This window comes from Gossypium raimondii, chromosome 1, assembly GCF_025698545.1.
Source record: "Gossypium raimondii isolate GPD5lz chromosome 1, ASM2569854v1, whole genome shotgun sequence".
NCBI lineage: Eukaryota > Viridiplantae > Streptophyta > Magnoliopsida > Malvales > Malvaceae > Gossypium > Gossypium raimondii.
The window spans coordinates 41,183,160-41,205,841 of NC_068565.1; the positions used below are offsets into that span (position 1 = coordinate 41,183,160).

Genomic DNA, 22,682 nt, shown 5'->3' on the forward strand with positions numbered 1-22,682 from the left:
TATTTTAATCTCATTCTTAATGTGTTTTGAATGATTATTTATAAAAATTAGTGAATTTATGCTTCTAATCTTTTAAGTTCATGTTTCTATGCTTAGGAGATCATTTTGGAGCGAAATGAGTGAAAAATGAGTTAAAATCAGACAAAAAGAGTAGATTTTAGAGGCCATACGGGCTGGACACACGGCCGTGTGCCAGACCGTGTCAATTTTGTGACTTGCATCGTAAACACACGAAAAAACACAATTTTTAGGCTTTCTAGGCATTTTAAAGTCTATAAATACAAAATAGAAGAAGAGAGAAGGGAGCCATCAGAAAATATTAAAGAAAACTACTTGAAGAACACCATTGGAGCCAAACTCTGAAGCGGATTTCCATCAAGATTGTAGACCTCCTTTTAATTTCTTTTACATTTTTTATGAGTTTCTTTATTTCTTATGGTTATTCTAACTTTGATATGTTTTTATTCACAATTATGAACTAATTCCCTAGATACCTAGGGAAGATGAACCCTATAATGAATTCTATTATTTGATATATGTTTTATGTGATAAATACTTGACTTTTGCTCTCAGATATGTGTGCTTATCTCTTGTTTTAATATTTTTGGGATATTAATTCATGTTTAATGTGCTTAAATCAGTGGAGGAAAAGTCTCAGTTTAAGAGTAGATCTAGCATACTTAAGTGAAGTTACATGTGATCCTAGAAATAGGACGACATAAATCTATTGGAGTAGAGTCAAATCTAATAGGGGAATCTATAGAACGGGTTAATGCGACAATAGCGGTTTTATTAGAAAGAAATTTTAATTAATCAACCTAGAGTTAGTTGCTCTTACTCTCGAAGAAGATATTAACATCATTTAGAGATTTCTACGGATCAAGATACCTAGTGAATAAATCGTTTAAATCAGATTCATAATAATAGATGAAGTCTTGGTGGATTCTTTCCTGTGTATTTTTTGTCATTGGTTATTATTCGATTATTTTCCTGATTCATTCTCTATTGAGTTCTTTAGTTAAATTAATTTAGTAATTTTAGTTTAAAACAATCACTCCAAATTGTCGGCTAAATAATAGGAAAATGGTAATTACTAGTAATTTTAGTTCTCGTGGATACGGTATCTCTACTCACTGTAGCAATACTATTTATCGATAGGTATGCTTGCCTTTGTCGTATTTTTAGTTAGTCACGTGACACATCAAGTTTTTGGCACCATTGTCGAGGACTAAAATATTAGGAACACTTGATTTTTATTAATTTAGATTTTTTTTAATTTTATTTTATCTTATTTTTTATTTTTGTTTTAATATTTACCAGTCAATTATGGTTTCTAAAAGGTTTTTGATATGATAATTTATGCTATTCGAATGATTAATTAAGTTCAAGTGGTAAGACCCTAAGGTCAAGTGGTTTTAGAAACTGAGGTATCGAGACCTCGTTTCTATAAAATGAGCCGTACATATTTTTATAAATATTTACTGGGTGTTATTAAGATCATATTAAAATTTGTTTAAGAAATATTAATGTTTAGATAGCTAATTAAAGCAAAAGGACTAAATTGTAAAAAAAGTGCAAAATATGCTAATTATAGCATTTAGGTGATTACATAACTTGAAATTTAATTAAAGAATGACTAGTTGGTAAATTAGCCCTAATGAATTGATTTGGACGGTTAAATAAAGGAAAATTATAATATAAAGTGATTATACTAACAAATTTGTAAATTAAACTAAATTAAAATAAATTTAATTAATGAAAGAAACAAAATCACGTCCATTTTCTTCTTCAAATGGCCGGAAGCCATAGCTAGGGTGAGAATAAGCTTCAGCTAGCATAGGAAGCTTGCATGTAAGTCCGTTTTAATCCCGTTTCTTATAATTTTTATGTTTTTGAGATCGTTGCAACTAGGTCCAGCTAGCCCGTACCTTCGTTTTTGAAACTGTTAAAGATTTTGAATGTTTCCATTGATGAATATTTGTGTTTTAGATGTTAATGGATTAATTTTTAGTTGTTATTTATAAGTATTTTATTAAGTGATTTTTGATTAATTTACTGATTAGGGATTAAATTGTTGAAATAGTAAAAATAAAAGGATTTATTATGAAATTGTTGCATAAATGGGCTGAATTGGATGCCATCAATATTCGGATATTATGAATTTGCAAAAAAATGGTTAATTTACATGTTTTAGTCTTAGGGACTAAATTGAATAAAAATGAAAAGTTAAGGAAATTTTATAAAATATCCAAAATGACTAAATTGCATAAAATAAATTGTCTTACTATCTAAATTAATGAATTGAATTAAATTATTAATTTAGTTCAAGATCGAGTGAAAAATCGAGGAGAATGGAAAGTTACCAAAATACCCCTATACTTTGACATTTATGCAATTTAGCCAGGTAAATTCGTATGGTTAAAATTTAAAAATTGTGTTAATTGGTGATTGAAATTATATATATTTAAATGAATTATTGTTTGAATTATAATATTGTATTTGATATTCGATTTGAATTGAACGCAGGATAGAGTACATTCGTATTTTGGTGTATTACGGGGGTTTAGAGTGGTGATGATATTGGAGGGAGATATTGACATATTACCCAAGTAAATCGAGGTTTAGCATTTGTTGCGAACTCTTGCGTTATACTTTCTGTTTTGCGTGATTCAAGTGGATTAGCTCTTTTGAGCTTCTGTTAAGCTCTTACGAGCTTTAATTCAGCTCTTACAAGCTTTTGTTAAGCTCTTTTGAGCTTCTGTGGTGTGTTCGGGTGGACCAGCTTTATCAGCTTCTGTTGACGATGTACTCTTACCCATAAGTCATTCTTCGAATGGAAAGTCTCGGTAAGATAATCTGTTTAATAAATTTGAAAGATTTTTTATTTATTGAATATTGATATGAATATAAATAAATTCATCAGTTGAGATTGTGCATGATGCTTAGGTTTGTGCTAAGCTTATGGTTGCATTATGTCATGTTTAATATTAATGATATACATTGAAATGGTAAGTGGCCAAATGGAAATATGCTTATGTTCATGAAAAGGTAGTAAGATTCAAAGGTGTATTTTCTTATAAAATGATTTATCATGTGATTGACCCCAAATGTGTTATATACATAAACACACTAACTTGTGTATTGATGATAGTGATTAGGCTTATGTCAAGCTTGAGATTATGATTGATGTTTATGCTTATGTCTGGTATTATACAAATGAAACGGGTAACAAAAGGTAATGAAATGGTAAGTTCATTATTGAAATGTGATATGATGAAAAAGGGATTGATGAGTTGAATGGTGTATTTATATATATGAAAAATTATATACGTTATGGATGAACTTACCTATGAGGTGAATAAATATACTAACTAGTGAATTGATGTTGTTATTTAAGTTTATGCTTAGTAAATGAAATGGAAAGTAAGTAAAGGAAGTAATACATAGTTTTATGAAAAAGTTAATGATGGTGTTTAATGATTTATAAAATCCTATGATGTTAGGAAGGAAAAATATATATATGATGTTGATAGGCTTACCCATTTATGAGTTGATGGTTATGTAGTTGATAAATCTTGAGGCATTGGTATAGGTTTAAATTCAATCTATAAAGTTCATTGTTGAAATGGAATGTTATGTTTAAAGTTTATACGAGCTTACTAAGCATTCATTGTTTACGTAGTTATTTTCCTTTACAGAGTATTGAAAACTCGACCGGGTTAGAAGCTAGCCAGAGATCCATAACACTATCCACCAATTATATCGGTAGATTTGATATCTTAATCAAGGTTATAATAGCATGTATAGGTGGATTTGTTTATTGATGAACTAGTTGTTATGTTTGGCTTGTAAATATGGTAATATGGTTGGTGTGCTTTTGGCATTTGATGTCTTGATGATTGGTGTTTTTATTGCCAAATTGATCCACGGATTAAATGGCCAAAATGGTATGTGTTGGCATGGTTGAAATGTGGTCAATTAGGTTATGTGTTGATATGGAATTTAGTTAAGGTTGTTTGGATGAAACATGATCATTTTGATGCAAATGTAAGTATGAATAATTGGTTGTGATTGAGGTGCCTAAATGACATATTGGTTGAATGGACCTATGGTATATTGAAATGGTCTTATTATGTATATTTTGGCATGTTTTTGTGCCTTGATCATAGGTTCATTTGGCGTAATGGTACTTGTTGAAATTGGGTGAAAGAAAAAACTTGATTTTGGCCTAATCTTGTCCACACGACCTAAGACACAGGTGTGTTTCTCAGTGTGTGTGACACACGGTCAGGCAACACGGCCGTGTGTCCCTATTTCGAATGTTACACGGCCTGAGATACGGACGTGTGTCTTAGCCGTGTGAGCCACACGACCGTGTGACCCCCGTAGTATAAATTTTTCTAACTTTTTCCTAAACTTTCTAAATGTTTTCGATTTAGCCCTAGACTGTTTCTATTGTAATTTTTTAGGGCCTCGAGGCCTCGATTAAGGGATGTTATGAATTTATTTGAATGAAATTAGAATATGTATTGCATTGATGTATGAATTGAATGGTTTACTATTTTGTTTGTTTGGTAATGCTTTGTAACCCTGTTTCGATGACATATACGGGTTAGGTGTGCTACAAGCTAAAACAACTAAGTTGGGGAATGGTATTTCTTCCTTTACCCAGATTTATTTAGTGACCCTATATGATGCATGGGAGAGATACAAGGATCTATTGAGAATGTGCCCTCATCATGGGTTGCCTTTATGGTTGCAAGTTCAAACCTTCTACAATGGTTTGAATTCATCAATTAGGCAATTAATTGATGCAGCAGCTGGTGAAACATTGAACAATAAAACACCTGAGGTAGCCTATGAGTTTATTGAGGAGATAGCACTAAATAATTATCAGTGGCAAGTCATGAGGATGAAACTGATGAAAATAGTTGGTGTTTTTAATTTAGATGTAATCCTCATGTTATCAAACCAAGTAGAAGCACCAAATAGGAAAATTGAAGGTTTATATTTTTCTACGTATGTGAATCCGGTGATGCAATACGATGCAAATGGAAGTGGAATGAATAATCTAAAATGTTTACACTTCAGTCCTAGAATAGAGAATAAGCAAGTCAATTATATGAGCAATAATTCTAGACCTTAAAATAACCCTTATAGTGGTAACTATAATGCAGGTTGGAGGAACCATCCCAATTTCTCTTGGGGTGGTCAAGGAAATTAGAGAGCACAACCCCCTTCGGGCTTTCACAACCTTATCAGCAAGAGAAGAAGTCGAACCTTGAGGAGATGTTGACAAAATTTATCTCGATGGTAGAAAATCATTTTCAAAAATCTAAGGTAGCACTTAAAAATCAACAAGCATCGATTCAGGGACTTAAAGATCAAATAGGTTAGCTCGCAAAATTAATTTCAAAAAGACCACAAGGTAGCTTGCCTAGCAATACTAAAACTAACCTAAGGGAGTAGCTTCACGCAATTACCGTTCAAGACGTGGTAGGGTTAGTTGAATCTGAACAAGGCAAGAAATTATGGTGAACAATGATAAGGTTGAGAATGATATAAAAGAGCAAAAGCTGGTTGTCAAAGAAGACAAACCTCGTGTGTCATATCCTAACGCGATAAAGAGAGACCACACAAATGAACAATTTGGTAAATTTCTTAAGCTCTTAAAAAGATTACACATTAACTTACCGTTTGCGGAAGCTCTTTTGCAAATGCCAAATTACATCAAATTCTTAAAGGAGCTGTTAACAAATAAAAGGAAGTTAGACGACTCGTCAACTATGCAGCTCAATGCAGTTTGCTTGGCAATCTTGCAAAACAAACTACCCAACAAACTAAAAGATCCAAGGAGTTTTACTATTCCTTGTCTCATTGATAGTTTAAATATTAAAAATTCTTTGACTAATTTAGGGGCTAGTATTAATGTCATGCCTTACAAAATTTTTAAACAACTTGGTCTAGTGAAACCCAAACATACTAGGATAAGTATTCAACTAGCGAATAAAGCCATTAGATATCCTAGGGGTATTATTAAGGATGTGCTTGTGAAAATTGATAAATTCATATTCCCCGTTGACTTTATTGTGCTAGACATGGATGAGGATAGTGAGTTACCTTTGATTTTAGGTCGACCCTTTTTAGCCACTGCTAGGACTATCATCGATGTTGGTAGGGTGAACTTGTGCTTCGTGTAGGTGACAGATAGATTACTCTCAAGCACATGATTCTGTGAGAGTCTCTAGTGAGCAAGATGATATGAAACATTCTGTTAATGTTAGTAACCACATGGCTCAACCCTCTTTGCAGTAAATCCCTCGTGAAAACATGATGGAGCCATGCTTCAGTCAAGGTGTCAGAAACAGAACAACATATGAAGAGACAATGGTGCAACTCGATAAACTAGATGACTTGCAAGTGCATGCTTAGGAGAAACGAAAAAAAACGATGGAGACACAAAGCAACACCATGATGAGCATGTGATGAGAATGAACCAATTTAAGGTTGGGGATAAAGTACTGCAAGATAAAACAGATCCACGAATTTCCCCTTTGGAGCTCGAGTCAGCCGGATCGAACCCATTTACAGTACTAAATCTCTTCCCCTACAGTACGGTCGAGGTAACACATTCTGAGTTTGGCACATTTAAGGTAAACAATACTTGACTCAAACCTTATCTTGGTATTAAAATTGATAACAAGAAAGAGGAGTTTCAGCTCCGAGAACCACCCCAACCATGCGCATACGAGGTAAAGTCGAGCTTAGACTCTAAATAAGCGCTTCTCGGGAGGCAACCTAAGCGTTTAAATTTTGCTAATTCTTTTAATTTTACTGCATGTTAATTTAAAATATATTAAATTAAATTTTTAATTAAAAATTATTTTTGAACCACACAGCTGGGACACACGAGCGTGTCCCAGGCCGTGTGCATAAGAGAATATTCAATAGTGAGTCACACGGCCTGGCGACATGGTTGGGAAGCAGACACGACCTGGACACATGGGCGTGGCCCAAGCCGTGTGCACAATAGGGTAATCCACATAGAGTTACACGGTGTAAAGACATGGTCGTGTAGGTCACACGGCCTGGACACACTGGCATGTCCTGGGCTATGTGAGTCTGGGACTTAATTTTTCCAAATTTGATCATTACACGGCCTGAGGTGGTCCACACGTCTGTATGGCTCACAGACCCTAGACACACGGGAGTAGGAGAAGCAAAGAAAGATTACACACGACCTAGACACACGGGCATGTTCGAGGCCATGTGAAAACTGGGCTTGAATTTCAAATTGCACACGGGCTGAGGGAGTGTCACACGATTGTGTGACACGACCGTGGACCAAGACAGGCCTATACACGACAATGTCCCGTTTGAAACCCTAAGCCCCATTTTGTTTTATCTTTTTCCTATCCCAAATTCCTTACACAACTGTCGTTCTCATCTTCTCTCACCAGTCAAGTAGCCCCTCCCCGACCACCACCGTCACCGTCTCTCATTCCCCTCCCTTTCCCTTTTTCCCTTTCTTCCTCCCCCCTTCTCCCTCATCAAGAGAACATCCTTTCCCCTTCGAACTCAAGCTACCAGCTATCACCCCTTCATCCTTCCTCGCTCTCCCTTTCTTATTTTTTCGACCAATCCCCTACATCCAACCGTTCGTCAGCCCCTCACATCCTGCACCCACACACACCAGCCTCACCGCCATCCCTAATAATTATGCAAACATCCCCTCGCCCCTAACAACCCTACGTCCCCCCTCTCCTATTGTAGCCACACCTTGTGCAACACCCCACCGTCGTTGGACCCTCAACATCGGACCCACCGCTTTCCCGTCGCCCACCAACACCGTTTGCTCTGCCCTACCGTCGGTTCTTCCACCATTTGCCCTTCCTTCTCCTTTTTAGATTTTTATTTTTTTATTTTTTATTTTTTATTCTTATTTATTTCTATTGTCTTTTCTTATCATTCGTCTTATTATTCCTATTGTTACCAGTCTTACTTTTATTATTTTGATTATTCTTCTTATTCTTGTTATGATTATTTTTTTATCATTCTTTACACTATTATTCCTGTTATTGATTATTCATGCTATTTTAGTATTTTTAGTACAGTTCATTATCAGTTCTTCTTAGTATTAAGTCTTGTTTCTTTTAGTATTATTTTAGTATTCTTTTAGTATTCATATCATGTTTGATATCGATTTATTTATTTTTCATCGAGTTGTTGATGTTAACTTCGATTTTTATTGCATGGATTATAGAATTGCCTCTATTATGATTGATTCATTGATTTACTTCATTTCATTTTTATATTTGATTATTTTAGTTTATTGAAGATTCTTCATGACAAACACTAGAGGCAAATCTAACGTTGTCGTCCCCGGTTCAAAAAAGTGGAAGACTCCGGGCACAACCTCATCGTGTCTACAATTTTCACAGGGTCCTCAAGAGGACTTATATCAGTATATCCGACAGCGGCCATTAGGATTAGGCCGTTGTATTGATTGGGTAGCTTTAAAGTAGATTCACTTAGTTGATCAAGTCTGCGCACTAATTACTACAGCTCATTGGGATCGGTTCTTCTCTATTGTCGAGCCGACTTACTCAGAGTTTACCCTTGAGTTTTGTTCGACATTCCTCTTATAGCACATGATGTTGACCCATGATTAGCCGCGCATTATTTCATTTAGATTCACCATTGCGACGTACAATTTGAGCCTCTCGAAATTTTGAGCTGCCTTAGGACTATATTCTGAGGAGTTCATGAGTGCTAAGGGGTTCCTCACTTTATACCGGCACATCCACTACTCACCATCTTTATGTTGGACAGAGCTAATTGCCAGTACCATGCCCTATGACCCGAGCCAGTCGAAGGCGACTTCATTACCTTCGACTTTGAGATATCTCCATGCCACCTTGGCTGCACATTGATCGGTCGAAGGGAGAGCATCGGGGTCGTCGATACATTTGATGCATATTTCTTTTGGAGCATGGCGATGAGGCGCACCTTTGATCTTGCCTACTTCATCGCCCTGGCTTGCCACCATCAGACAGAACGCAGTAGGAAGGGTCCTATCTGCTTAGGCCTTTATGTGACACACCTTGCACGACATTTCAACCTCCAAGGCACTTCGGAGTAGTCTTCCTCCTTCACACTAGTTGGATAGATGTCCCCAGAGGGGTTATCGAGTATGAGTCACATAAGGATAATTGAGCAACTGCGTGGAGTGGATCCTCCTCGATACCAATTATCTCATTCTGACACTGAAGATGAGTATGAGAACTTCACTGATGATGTCCCTTTCCACTAAGAGGATCCACCTCATCATCCACCTCCGAGTCACCGTACTACTACTCCTAGTGCCACCTTAGCTGACCTCTTCGAGCGGTTCACTTGTTCAAGCGACACTGTTTTGAGCAGTTCGACAGTATTGATGCGACTTTGTAGTAGATCTGTCAACATCTCCACATTTCTTTGTCAGTGCCTGCGCCTTACGATCTTGATGCCTCTCATGATGAAGATCGCTGATTTGTTTTGTTTATTTTATTTTTATTTTTAATTTTAATTTTAATTTTATTTTAATTTTAATTTTAATTTTTAGTTGTTTTATTTTTATTTCTTAGACTTCCTTCATTTATTTTCTTTTAAACTATGTCTTTTTTATGGTTTTTCTAATTGAGTTTGTAACCTCTTAATCTTCTTCATTATTTGTGTTTATTTTCTTATTTGTTTGCTCGAAACCATGCACTTTATTTAGATTTGTCTACAATTTCAGTTTTCACTATTCTAGCGATTTCATCCATATTCAAGGCAGTTTCAGTTTTCTTCCTCTCTTTTGATATTATGCTTATTCTTTGTTTATATCTATTTGTACATTAAGTAAAATGTACATATTAAGTGTGGGGAGGTTATTTATATAATTATTAGAAAATCCCTAAATTATTTCTTGTGTTTCAGTGATTTTCTCATACTTCTATTAGAGTGAATTGTTTTCGATTTGAGATTTTTATTGATATTGTTTTGGATTAATTTGTGGATATTTGTGCATTGGTTGATTTAAACTTTAAGACATTAGAGAGTCAAGAATTATAAGTTATTTTTCAGAAATAAAAAAAAAAGTAGGTTGTTTCCCTGAATTGAGGTAGTATCTTGAAGTGTAAATTTTGCAAGTGTGACATCAAAACCATGATTTTTTGTGAGATTTTGAGCCTATAGAGTATAAATTTTTCATGCTCATTTTATTATTGGTTATTAGTGTGTCAACTTGACTTGTTATTCTAAAACTTACTTCGATTATGCATGTTGAGACAACACATTTGATTTGATATACTGAGATGATAGAGGCACTTAGGTTTTAACCCACTTATCCTGTAAAAAGCCTGCCTATTGAATTAACCCTTAGTGAGCCCCGTTGAGCCTAACACACCTTTTCTTGATTAACCCGTGAATGTTAACCCATAACACATTTTTTTCATTGTGACTCTTTCCCGTTTTATTGACTCTATTTTTGTCGAGATTTGATTTTGTTAGTTGTCTAACTATGCTCTTTTGTTTGAATTGCTAAATTAATTCTTATTCTTCTAGTTAAAAAATTGAAAAAAAAATATTGATTAATTTTTAGTTGATTGAGCTTGAATAATAGTTGCATAATTTGATTGATAAGCTCTTTTTTATTCTTGAATACTATTGATTGACGCACTTTCTTATAATTCAACATTTAATTTTTTTTCTAGTTTGGTAATTTATCAACTCGATCTCTATTATAACCAACTTTTCTGACATTTTTCCATACCCTTAACCTAAGCGCCATTACAACCTCTTAAAAACCTTTTGATTGGTGTGTCATATCATTTTATAGTGGTGGAGATTTGATTTTCAAGCAAGCCTATGGTAATGACATTTCTTGTTTGACTGTTGAGTCAATATTTATTGAAGCTTAAAAAATTTGAGTGCTTTGAGTTTTCATATCAATTCTTGTTGATTTTGAATTAAAATTAATTAGTTAAATAAGGGGAGACACCTGTGTTTTCTTAGTTTAAAAAATTTCAACTTGGATTGTTTGAATCTTTAATGCCCTTTTAGTTGAATTGCCAATGCATGATTGTTTGTGAATTATTTTGAGACATTATTGATGAGAATTACAAGTTGGAAAAGACGAACTTTAATGTGGGTTGAGGATTTTTCTTGAGGACAAGCAAATAGTTAAGTATGGGGATATTTGATAAGTGATAAAAGTAACATATTTTAATCTTGTTTTTAATGCGTTTTTGAATGATTATTTATACAAATTAGTGAATTTTATGCTCCTAATCTTTTAAATTTCATGTTTCAAATCGAACAAAAACAGTAGATTTCAGGATCCACACGGGCTAGGCCTTCCCACACGGTTGTGTGAGCCACACGGGCTGAACATACGGCCATGTGCTAGACCGTGTCAATTTTGTGACTTGTATTTTTAGGCTTTCTAGGCATTCTAAAGTCTATAAATACCAAATAAAAGAAGAGAGAAGGGAGTCACTAGAGAATATTGAAGAAAAAAAACTTGAAGAACACCATTGGAGTCAAACTCTGAAGCAGATTTCCATCAAGATTGAAGACCTCCTTTTAATTTCTTTTGAAGTTTTATGAGTTTCTTTATTTCTTATGCTTATTCTGACTTTCAGATGTTTTTATTCACAATTATGAACTAATTCCCTAGATACCTAGGAAAGATGAACCTTATGATGAATTCTATTATTTTATTTATATTTGATGTGATAAATACTTGATTCTTGCTCTCTGTTATGTGTGCTTATCTCTTGTTTTAATATTTTCAGGATATTAATTCATGTTTAATGTGCTTAAATCAGTAGAGGAAAAGTCCCTCTTTAAGAGTAGATCTAACATAATTGAGTGGAGTTGCATGCAATCATAGAAATAGGACATAAATCTACCGGATTAGAGTCAAATCTAATAAGGGAATCCATAGATTGAGTTAATGCGATAATAGGGATTTTAATTAGAAATAGATTTCAATTAATCAACCTAGAGTCAGTTGCTCTTACACTCGAAATAGATATTAGCATCATCTAGAGATTTTTACGGATCAAGATACCAAGGATAAATCTTTTAAATCAGATAAATAATGATAGATGGGTGGATTCTTTCCTGGTATTATTTCTTTCATTGGTTATTATTCGATTATTTTCCTGATTCATTCACTGTTGAGTTCTTTAGTTAGATTAATTTAGTAATTTTAGTATAAAAAAATCACTCCAAATTGTCGGCTAAATAATAAGAAAATGGTAATTAGTAGTAATTTTAGTCCTCGTGGATGCGTTATCTCTACTCATCGTAGCTATACTATTTATCGATAGGTGTGCTTGCCTTTTTCGTATTTTTAGTTAGTCACGTTACACATTGATAGCACTAGAAAGAATATAGGGTTTCCCCCTTACTTATTGGTTAAATTGTTCCTATTTAGTTATCCTTAGTATACATTTTAGCATTTTTAGTTTAGTAAATTTCATTTTATAACTCAGTGAATCCTAGCCTATTTTATCCATAATTTTGTTATCTTCTTGCATTAATGTCACTGCATGAGTTAATCCCAAATTGTATCCAGAATTGTCGCTGCATCTGATAGTTGTCCGTAATGTCGCTGCATGAGTTAATTTCAGATTGCGTCCAAACTTATTGCCGCACCTAACAGTTGTTCGGATAAGAACCAAAACTGCATGAGCTATCCATTCTGGTATAACCAACCTATACATACAAGGACAAAATAATTTTAGGGAAAGGACACTTGTACTGTGGAGGAGGACATAAAAATGTGGACATGAGAAAAAAAAATGGGTCTTTTGAGCTTTTCTCTCCATCATTATCTTCATTATCCGACCTTAGCGCTTGCGGCCATGGCAGCTTAAGCCTCTCACGGGTGAGCCAACGTGAAAACCAAATGCAGACTCGCTCCTGACGAGGAGACTTAAGTGTGCGATAAGAGGGAATAGAGAGATTCAGTCGAGTTGTCTAGGGATAGTATTCTCCATTCTATTCTTTATTATTTCTTTCTAAATGCTAGTGATTACTCTCTAATTTCTGATTGTAGGGAAGTACTAATGAATTTTTGGTGAAATGTTATCTTATTTAATCTTGTTTTTATTGTTTAATCTTGGGGTTTGCATTTTTTTTAATACGGAAGTGTTATTGCAGTCACTGACACTTGAAAGTGCAGTGACAGTTGAGCCAACAAGCATTTCAACGGAAGTTGAGTGAGGATTAAAGGAATTTAGTCTACTTGTTCTTAATAGTGTCATATTTCCTTTATCGGACGGTGAGGTTAATATGCATGTTTAAGTCTCAGATTAAATAGAGAAGAAATGCTGGGTAAGATATACATTGAATTTTATTGCATCGACAATCACCTATACTTTTATACCTTGTGAGCACATAGTATTCTGCTAAAGATTCATGTTGGGGATCCCAATTATCATCATCATATTTTATTTTATTGTTTTCCAATTATTGCATCGACAACTATTCTCACAATTTATCTCGTTTATTTCCAGTTACTGCACCGACATTAGTAGACAAAAGACACCCATCCCTGTGGGATATATATCTGGCAGACTCGCATCTGTCTACTATACTTGCATCGATAATGTATGCTTGCACATTGTTGCTATGACATTAACAGCTAATCAAGTGTTTGGCGCCGTTGCCAGGGATGGCATTTGTTTGATGTTCATTTTTGTTTTTGTGTGTTTTTGCACTTTATTTTCCCTATATAATATTTAGTATTCACTAATTGGTTTTTCTTTGTTAGTATTTCTTTAAATTCAATTTAGGTATTTTATGAACCGAAGAAATTCAGACTTTCTTGCCGCCTTTAATCCAAGAATTGGGAGGACTGTTTGGAATAAACTTTGAGTACAAAGAAATATGGCTCTACCAGGGAACAATGTAGCCATACCCCTGATGCAAAAGTAAAATGTTAATAACCCATTGTTGCCGCAATATGCTCGCATATAAAATAGGACCATACGAGATTTTGTAGTACCTATTTTGGATTATTTACAACCAGAAGTTGTTAGGCCAGCAATCCAAGCTAGGAATTTTGAACTCAAGCCAGTAATGTTTCAAATGTTGAATTCTAATGGACAATATGTTGGACTGCTACATAAAGATAAGAGAGAACATCTTAAATCTTTTTTATTGATTTGTGCTGCCTTTCGTCAACAAGGCATTCCTGATGATGCCTTGAAGATGCAATTAGTTCCTTATTCCTTACAAGGAAGAGCACGTACTTGGTATTTTGGACTCCCTGCCGGATCAATTACTTCTTGGGATGCACTAGCTATACAGTTTGTTTTGCAATTTAACCCGTTGATAATGAATGCTCGTCTTCACAAAGATATTACTGCTCATCATCAACAGGATGATGAAAATCTTCATACCATATAAGAACTTCATAAAATTTTACTCCGACGTTGTCCCATGCATGACATTCAAGCAAACACAAATTGAGATTTTTTTATAATGGGCTGAATTCACATACATGGAATCTTGTCGATACATTAGCCAATGGACCTCTGCTGGACTGTACTTATAATGATGCTGTGAGAATTCTTGAGAGAATTTCTCAAAATAAGTATCAATGCCTTATCTCCAGAGCTGCACAAGAAAAAACTACTCCAGGAGTTATTGAATTGGATGTAATAACCACACTAAGTGCTCAACTTTCTTCTCTCACAAACATGATAAAAAATATGCAAGGAACGAGTGGAGTTGCACCTATACAAGTCGCTCAGCAAGTGGATGTTTCGACCTTTTGTTGTGAGATTTATAGCGACAACCATAGCTATGAAGATTGTCTACTACATGCAGAGAATGCCTGTTATATTAGTAACATCCGCAACAATTCTTATGGTAATTCTTACAACACCTCTGCACGCAACCTACAGTTTTAGGGAACTCAGAATGCTAGACAAAATGTTGTGACATTCAGATATGGGAATAGATCGACTCAGGGCTATTATAATCCCAGGCAAGCAAGCTACAATCAACACACTTAGATGCATCCACAACAAGGCCAGACACATCCACACCAAAATCTGTTGTAGCCATAACACTCTTCAATACCAAATCAACATGTTCAAGGACATCAACAGCAACTGTACACTCAAGATTCTACTTCTGACCTGTTAGCAACTCTTAAGGCATTAATGTAGGAGCATATTACTCGTACAAAAGCTATCGTACAGGGGAATTCATCTTCCATTCGAGCATTGCAGGCATAAATAGGACAACTTGCTTCAAATCTGAATACTCGACCACTAGGCTCATTACCTAGTGACACGGAGAATCTTAGTCCGAGGGGGAAAGAACATTGTAAGGCTATCACTCTTAGGAGTGGTAAACAAACTAGCGAACCGATTATCGACTCTACTGTAACATCTTAAGATACGGACGGAGTGATCACTGGTGAGAAGGTTGAATCTGAAGAATTTATCGATGCATCAGAAAAAAAAGTTCCACAAATTTTCACTCATATGCCTAATGTCCGACCTTCTAAACTGTTGACGCAATCAAAGGTGTCGGTGCAAGAAGGTATACCTCTACCTTTACCTTCCCAAAAAGATTCAGGAAGAATGAGCATGACAAGTAGTATCAGCAGTTCCTGGACATACTGAAGCAACTGTAGACCAACATTCCTTTAGTAGATGCTCTGGTACAAATTTCGAGTTATGGGAAATTTATGAAAGACCTCTTGTCCAAGAAAAAGAAGCTTACTGATATTGAAACTATTGCACTCACAGAAGGCTATAGTGCTATCTTGACAAACAAGTTGCCCCCTAAATTGAACCTGGGAGCTTTACCATTCCATGTTCAATTGGCAATCATTATTTTGGCAAGGCTTTATGCGACTTGGGAGCTAGCATTAACCTAATGCCACTATCTACTTTCAGAAAGTTGGTAATTGGTCACATGAAATCGATTACAGTGACCTTAAAACTAGCCAATCGATCATTGGGTCAACTTAAAAGGCAAAAAAAGACTTTTTAGTTCATGTGGATAAATTCATTTTTATGGTTGATTTTATCATACTTGACTGCGAGGTAGACAAGGAGGTTCCCATAATCTTGGGAAGACCATTTTTAGCCACCAGTCGAACTCTCATTGACGTTTATAAAGGTGAACTAACCATGCGACTTAATGATGAGCAAGTAGGAAGAATTCAATGACCAAAGCACGGTACTTTCTAAAGAGCTTGCAGTGACATCTGGTGCCGAATCCTTAGCCGATTGTGACAGCATGGTTGAAGCTAATAATCTTGAACTCAACCATGGATGGCAGATTGAACCCTTACACCTAGCCAATAGAACAACCCTAATTTTCAAACCATCTATTGAAGAAACTCCTACTCTGGAATTGAAACCACTACCTCCTCATCTTAAATATATCTTTCTAGGTGATCATAATACTCTCCCAGTTATTGTCTCCACAACACTGGATGTAACTCAAGAAGAGAAATTGGTCCATAATCTCAAGCAACACAAACAGGCTATTGCTTGGAGTATTGTCGATATTTAAGGTATTAGTCCTTTTTGCATATAGAAGATCAATTTGGAAGATGAAGGCAAGCAATTGGTTGAATAGTAAAAAAGATTAAGTGAGAACATGAAACGAGAAGATGAAGGAAGTTATCAAGAAGGAAATCATAAAATGGCTTGATGTTGGAATTATTTACCTGATTTCTGATAGCAATTGGGTAGTTCAGTGCAATGCGTGCCTAAAAAGAGTGGCATCACTGTGGTTCGCAACGATAAAGACGAATTAATTCCTACACGCATTCCTACGGGGTGGCGAGTTTGTATGGATTATTGCAAATTGAATACGGCCACAAAGGAGGATCACTTTCCACTTTCTTTCATCAACCAAATGCTGGATTGGCTTGCTGGAACGGCCCATTATTGCTTTTTAGATGACTATTTCATGGAAACTGAAGGCATTGTGTTAGGACATCGCATCTCTATTCAAGGCATTTAAGTGGACAAAGCTAAGGTGGAAATCATTAAGAAATTACCTCCACCAACAAATGTGAAAGGTATTCGCAATTTTTTGGGACATGCAGGGTTTTACCGACGGTTTATTAGAGATTTTTCAAAAATTGCAAAGCCCTTGTGCTCATTGCTGGAACAAAATCAAAAATTCTTCTTTGACAATGCGTGTCTGGATGCCTTTATTCAGTTAAAAAAGAAGCTAGTGAATGCACCCATTTTCGTTGCACCCAATTGGTCTCAACCTTTTGAAGTTATGTGCGATGCAAGCGACTTTGCTGTGGGTATGGTTCAAAGACAACGAAAGGGAAAATATTTCAAACCATCTATTATGCTATCAAAACTCTAACAGAGGCTCAACTCAATTTTACCACTACAAAGAAAGAATTGTTGGCAATAGTCTTTGCTTTCGACAAGTTTTGTTCCTATCTTGCCGGCACAAAGGTTATTGTATTCACTAATCATTTGGCGTTGAGATATCTCTTTGTGAATAAGGATGCCAGACCAATATTGATACGTTGGATATTACTGTTGCAAGAATTTGACATCGAGATAAAATATCGTAAGGGTTTAGAGAATCAAGTTGCAGACCATCTGTCTTGATTGGAAGTTGGAAACGAAGACGAAAACATACTTTAAATTGTCGATGCATTCCCAGATGAGTAACTATTTGCTATAGAAGCAACTCCTTGGTATCTGGATTTTGTTAATTATCTAGTGTGTGGAAAACTCCCATTGGGTGTCACAAGCCATAAAAAAAATATTTCTTCATGACGTAGTAAAGTACCATAGTAACGTGTCGCATTTATTCAAGGTATGCAATTGCAACATCATTCGACGTTGTATTCTGGAAGAGGAGATGCTTTCCATCTTGAAACTTTGTCATGATGATCCTTGTGGAGGTCATTTCAGTGGTATGAGAACTGCTACTAAAGTTCTCCAATAAGGATCCTACTGGCCAAGATTATTCAAAGACGCCCACAATTTTGTGAATCAAAGCGATAGGTGTCGACGGACCAGTTCTATATCCCGACGCAATAAAATGTTGTAGCAACCAATTATGGAGGTTGAACTATTCGATGTTTGGGGAATGGATTTTATGGGACCATTTCTGAACTCATTTGAAAATCTTATATATTAGTAGTTATTGACTATGTCTCAAAGTAGGTTAAAGTTGTTGCAATTCGAAAGGATGATGCAAAGACATTGCTAAAATTTTTTCACAAGCATATACTCACTCGCTTTGGCACACCAAAGGCATTGATTAGTTGTCAGGGTACACACTTTCATTTCAACCAAGTGGCAACTGCACTGAAGATATATGGAGTTAATCATAGAATGGCTACTACTTATCATCTACAAACCAATGGACAAGGCGAAGTTTCAAATCAAAAAATTAAAAACATTCTTAAGAAGGTTGTAAACCCTTCGAGGAAAGATTGGTCTTTTCGATTGGATGACGCTTTATGGGCATTGCAGATAGCATACAAAACCCCATTAGGGATATTGCCGTATCAATTGGTTTTTTTAAAAGCATGTCACTTGCCAGTCGAACTGGAACACAATGCAATGTGGGCAATTAAGCAAGTGAACATGGACTATGAAGCTGGTGGAAAGAAAAGACGGTTGGATATCACTAAACTAGAGGATATTAGGAGAAATGCTTATGAAAACGCTGCAATTTACAAAGAAAAGATCAAACGATGGCATGACAAGATTATTTTGTAGCGACAATTGATCACAGGTCAACAGGTTTTATTATTCAATTCCCGACTAAAATTGCACCTAGGTAAATTGTGTTCACGTTGGTCAGGACCTTTTAAAGTTATCGCCGTATTTCCTCATGGTACTGTCACAATTCGAGATTTATGTGATGGCACCAGTTCAAAGTAAATGGATAGAGGCTGAAACACTACTTTTGCAACAATAATCAAAATTAGGCAGAGACCATTAAATTGGTCGAAAAGTTTTAATTTTTAATTACTACTCCATAATTTTAGTTTGTTTTATTTATGTTTTTTTTAAATTCCTTCCTTTTATAGAATAATTAGGTACCATTGTCGACGCATTGAAATCTTGCTGTCAGCGTATTCCATATGTCTATACTACCATTTATAGCTCATCCGAATTCAGAGAAATTTTGATTCCACCGTTGGATCAAAACTCACTCAGCCATTTGATCCTTCTGAGCAAGCACAATTTCTATTAGACACAACTATTCTTGCCAGCCTTATATCTCTCCATAAAATAATACAGCTCTCCATCTTCCTCTTTCGCCCACTATAAATCCTCTCCCACTGTACCAACTGTAACGCATTCAAGCAACCATTTTTATTTCTTTTCTCTTCTAAAAATCATATCTTTTACCTTGAAACCGTTCTCCCTCAAACAAAATATGGCCAAAACAAAATGCTCGGTCAAGAAGCCACCGAATCTGCTGGGGAACATGCGCCCTCTGCTACCATAATCCGTGAATTGAAATCCCTCAGGCTAGTGCTGACAACGGAACCATTAGTCTTTTTGAATAAAGTGGCAAAGGAATGATTTCCCGACAACATATTGAAGTGTAACTTTCATATCGAGTAGGGCATTTCTCTTTCGCCACAACAAGATTTGGGTAAATAAGTCTCCAAAACCATCTCAAAATTAAAGTGGGAAACTTTTTGCACCCATCCCGGCAGCTACTCTCATTCTCTGGTATGTGAGTTTTATGCCAATCTCTACAATCATGATTTAGAGTTCATTTTCGTTCGATAAGGTTTAATACCATGGGACGCTGCAACAATCAACGAGCTGTACAAAACCAAGGTCAATGTCAACGAACACTCTGAGTTCATGGATGACATCACAGATGAAAAACGAGACCTGTTGGTGAGAGACTTGTGTGTCGAGGGAGCATTTTGGACAGACTCCCATCAAAAGAACTATATGATACACCATCACTTCCTGACGCAGCAAGGTAAAATTTGGTTTCATTTTGTAAACTGTAGGCTAAAGCCCTTCACTCGCAGCACCACAACCACCCTAGACAGAATGTGTCTGATACATTCTATAGTCAAGGGCCAAAAAATTGATGTGCGCAATACTTCACCAAAAATAGCTGACTGCACCACAAGGAAGACTGAGATCTTAGTTTTCCCATTATTGGTGATGTTATTGTGCCAGCAAAGAGGAATAATGCTCTGTGCTGGTGAGGAAATCTTGGAAAATAAGGACCCAATCAGTGAAGCCTCTGTAGATTGAATGACTTGAGGTAAGGACACGCTGATACTGAAGGAGGCAGAGACCAGCAAGACAAGAAAGGGCAAAGCCAAAGCTGACAATAAAAGAACTAATCTGAATGCATAGACATCCTTATGGCACAAACTGAAGGATGTCGAAAAAATGGTAAATTCCATCAACAACAGGCAAATCAGGCTTATCGCTACAATTGAAGATATAGAGAAATCATAGAATTTGCTTTATACTTATACCAGAGCCAGGAATAGTTCTATTATAGCCACATTAGGCCAATTGAACTCATCCCCACTACTGGAATTCTCTGTGTTTCCACTAATCATTCGCAATTATGACCCCTCTTCCTCGGATGATGACTTAAAAGACCGAGATAGACATATGGCATCCTCACCCATTGTGCAGGTCTCTAATACTGAGAAAGAAAAGGAATCTATGGACATTGAAGAATGTATGCAAAAGATTGATAACTTGTTTAAGAATGATATTTTTGCTGATCAAGAGGACATTGTTGTTGACCAGGAAGTTGCTGCTGTAGAAGAGGAAGTTGTTGCTGAAGAAGTTGTTGAGAATAAGAAAGAAAAAGAAAAAGAAGATTTTGTTGAGAAGACTGTCATCGTATCTAATTCTGTGGGTGCAAATGTTGATAATTTGGAGTGAACTAGAGCGAGACCAACGAAAGTTGCTGAGGTAATCAGTGAGAAGCAATGCAATTCATGGGAAATAATGGTCTACTGGAGCACTCCAAGTGGACTCTCCTACACAAACAGCAGTCAATGATGCTGGGGCTAAGCCAAGAATTGAGGAGCAATCAGAAGACTGCGCAAAGCCCAAAGGAAATAAAAGGAAGTGCTCCAAGGATAAAAAATGAAAGGAGGAGAAAGAAACATCATGCAGCCACATCGACGACTGCGGATAACTGAGTTAGTTTATTTTAAGCATTAGTTCTAGTATTAATGCATTACATGTAGCTGTAGGTTTTATTTTGATAAGTATACATTGTCATTACATTTTTTTTTTACATTTTCATGTTAGTGCATTGGGGACAATGCGAACTTTAAGTTTGGGGGAATGCACATGGGGCTTCGAAATGCACCCACATTTCAAATTTTTTATAAAGCATGCAAGGTTTAATTAATGAAAATTGTTCGAAAACTTCCATACAATCAGAAAACCTATGTTCTTTCTAGGCTTATGATCCATTCGATTCTTTCTTATTTCTTTCTAAATGTTGGTGATTACTCTCTGATTTCTAATTGTATGGAAGTACTGATGCATTCTTTATGAAATATTATTTTATTTAATCTTAATTTTATTGTTTAATCTTGGGGTTTGAATGCTTTTTAACATGGAAGTGTTATTGCAGTCACTGACACTGGAAAGTGCAGTGACAGTTTGAGAGAACAAGCATTTCAACGGAAGTTGAGTGAGGATTAGAGGAATTTAGTCCACTTGTTCTCAACAGTGTAGTATTGCCTTCATCGGAAGGTGAGGTTAATATGCATGTTTAAGTCTCAGATTAAATAGAGGAGTAACACTGGGTAAGATATACATTGAATTTTATTGCATCGACAATCACCTATACTTTTATACCTTGTGAGCACTTAATATTCTGCTGAAGATCATGTTAGGGATCCTAGTTATCATCATCATATTTTATTTTATTGTTTTCTAGTTATTGCATCGACAACTATCCTCACAATTTATCATGTTTATTTCCAATTATTGCACCAACATTAATAGACAAAAAACAATCATCCCTGTGGGATCGATATCCGACAGACTCACATCTGTCTACTATACTTGCATCGACAATGTACGATTGCACATTGTTACTGTGACGTTAGCAGCCGATCACACATAAATAACCCTAAAACTCCTAGGCCTTATTTTGGGGTGTTACAATTCTCCCCCTCTAAAAAGAATTTTGTCCTCGAAATTACCTGAACTAAACAAAGAAGGATATTGTTGCCTCATTGTCTCTTCAGCTTTCCAAGTAGCCTATTCAGTCTTGTGGTTGTGCCACAAAACCTTAACCAATGGAACTCTTTTATTATGCAAGACCTCCTAACAAGCTAAAGTCTCTACTGGCTCCTCTTCATAGGTAAGATCATCTCAAATTTCAACTTCCTCAATTGGCACAATATAAGACGAGTTCGAACGATACTCCGCAACATCGAATCAAGAAAAACATCGTGAATTCGCTCAAGTTTTGGCGGCAACTTGAGACGATAAGCTACCAAACCAACCCTATCAACAACTTTATAAGGTCCAATATATCTTGGACTTAACTTACCCTTCCTACCAAACCTTAAAACTTTCTTCCAAGGTGAAAATTTCAATATATCTCGATATCTCTTCACTCCAAATTCGCGTAGGATTTCTGTCTATCAGACGCTGCTTTTA

The 22,682-nt window shown here is 35.8% G+C and overlaps 1 non-coding gene across 1 annotated transcript; it reads right to left on the minus strand.

Annotated features, from left to right (window-relative positions):
- Nucleotides 1–4,639: 4,639 nt before the first annotated feature.
- On the minus strand, nt 4,640–4,746 carry LOC128032809 (small nucleolar RNA R71). Its single transcript, XR_008189147.1, has one exon. It is a non-coding gene; the product is annotated as a small nucleolar RNA R71 (small nucleolar RNA).
- Nucleotides 4,747–22,682: the final 17,936 nt, after the last annotated feature.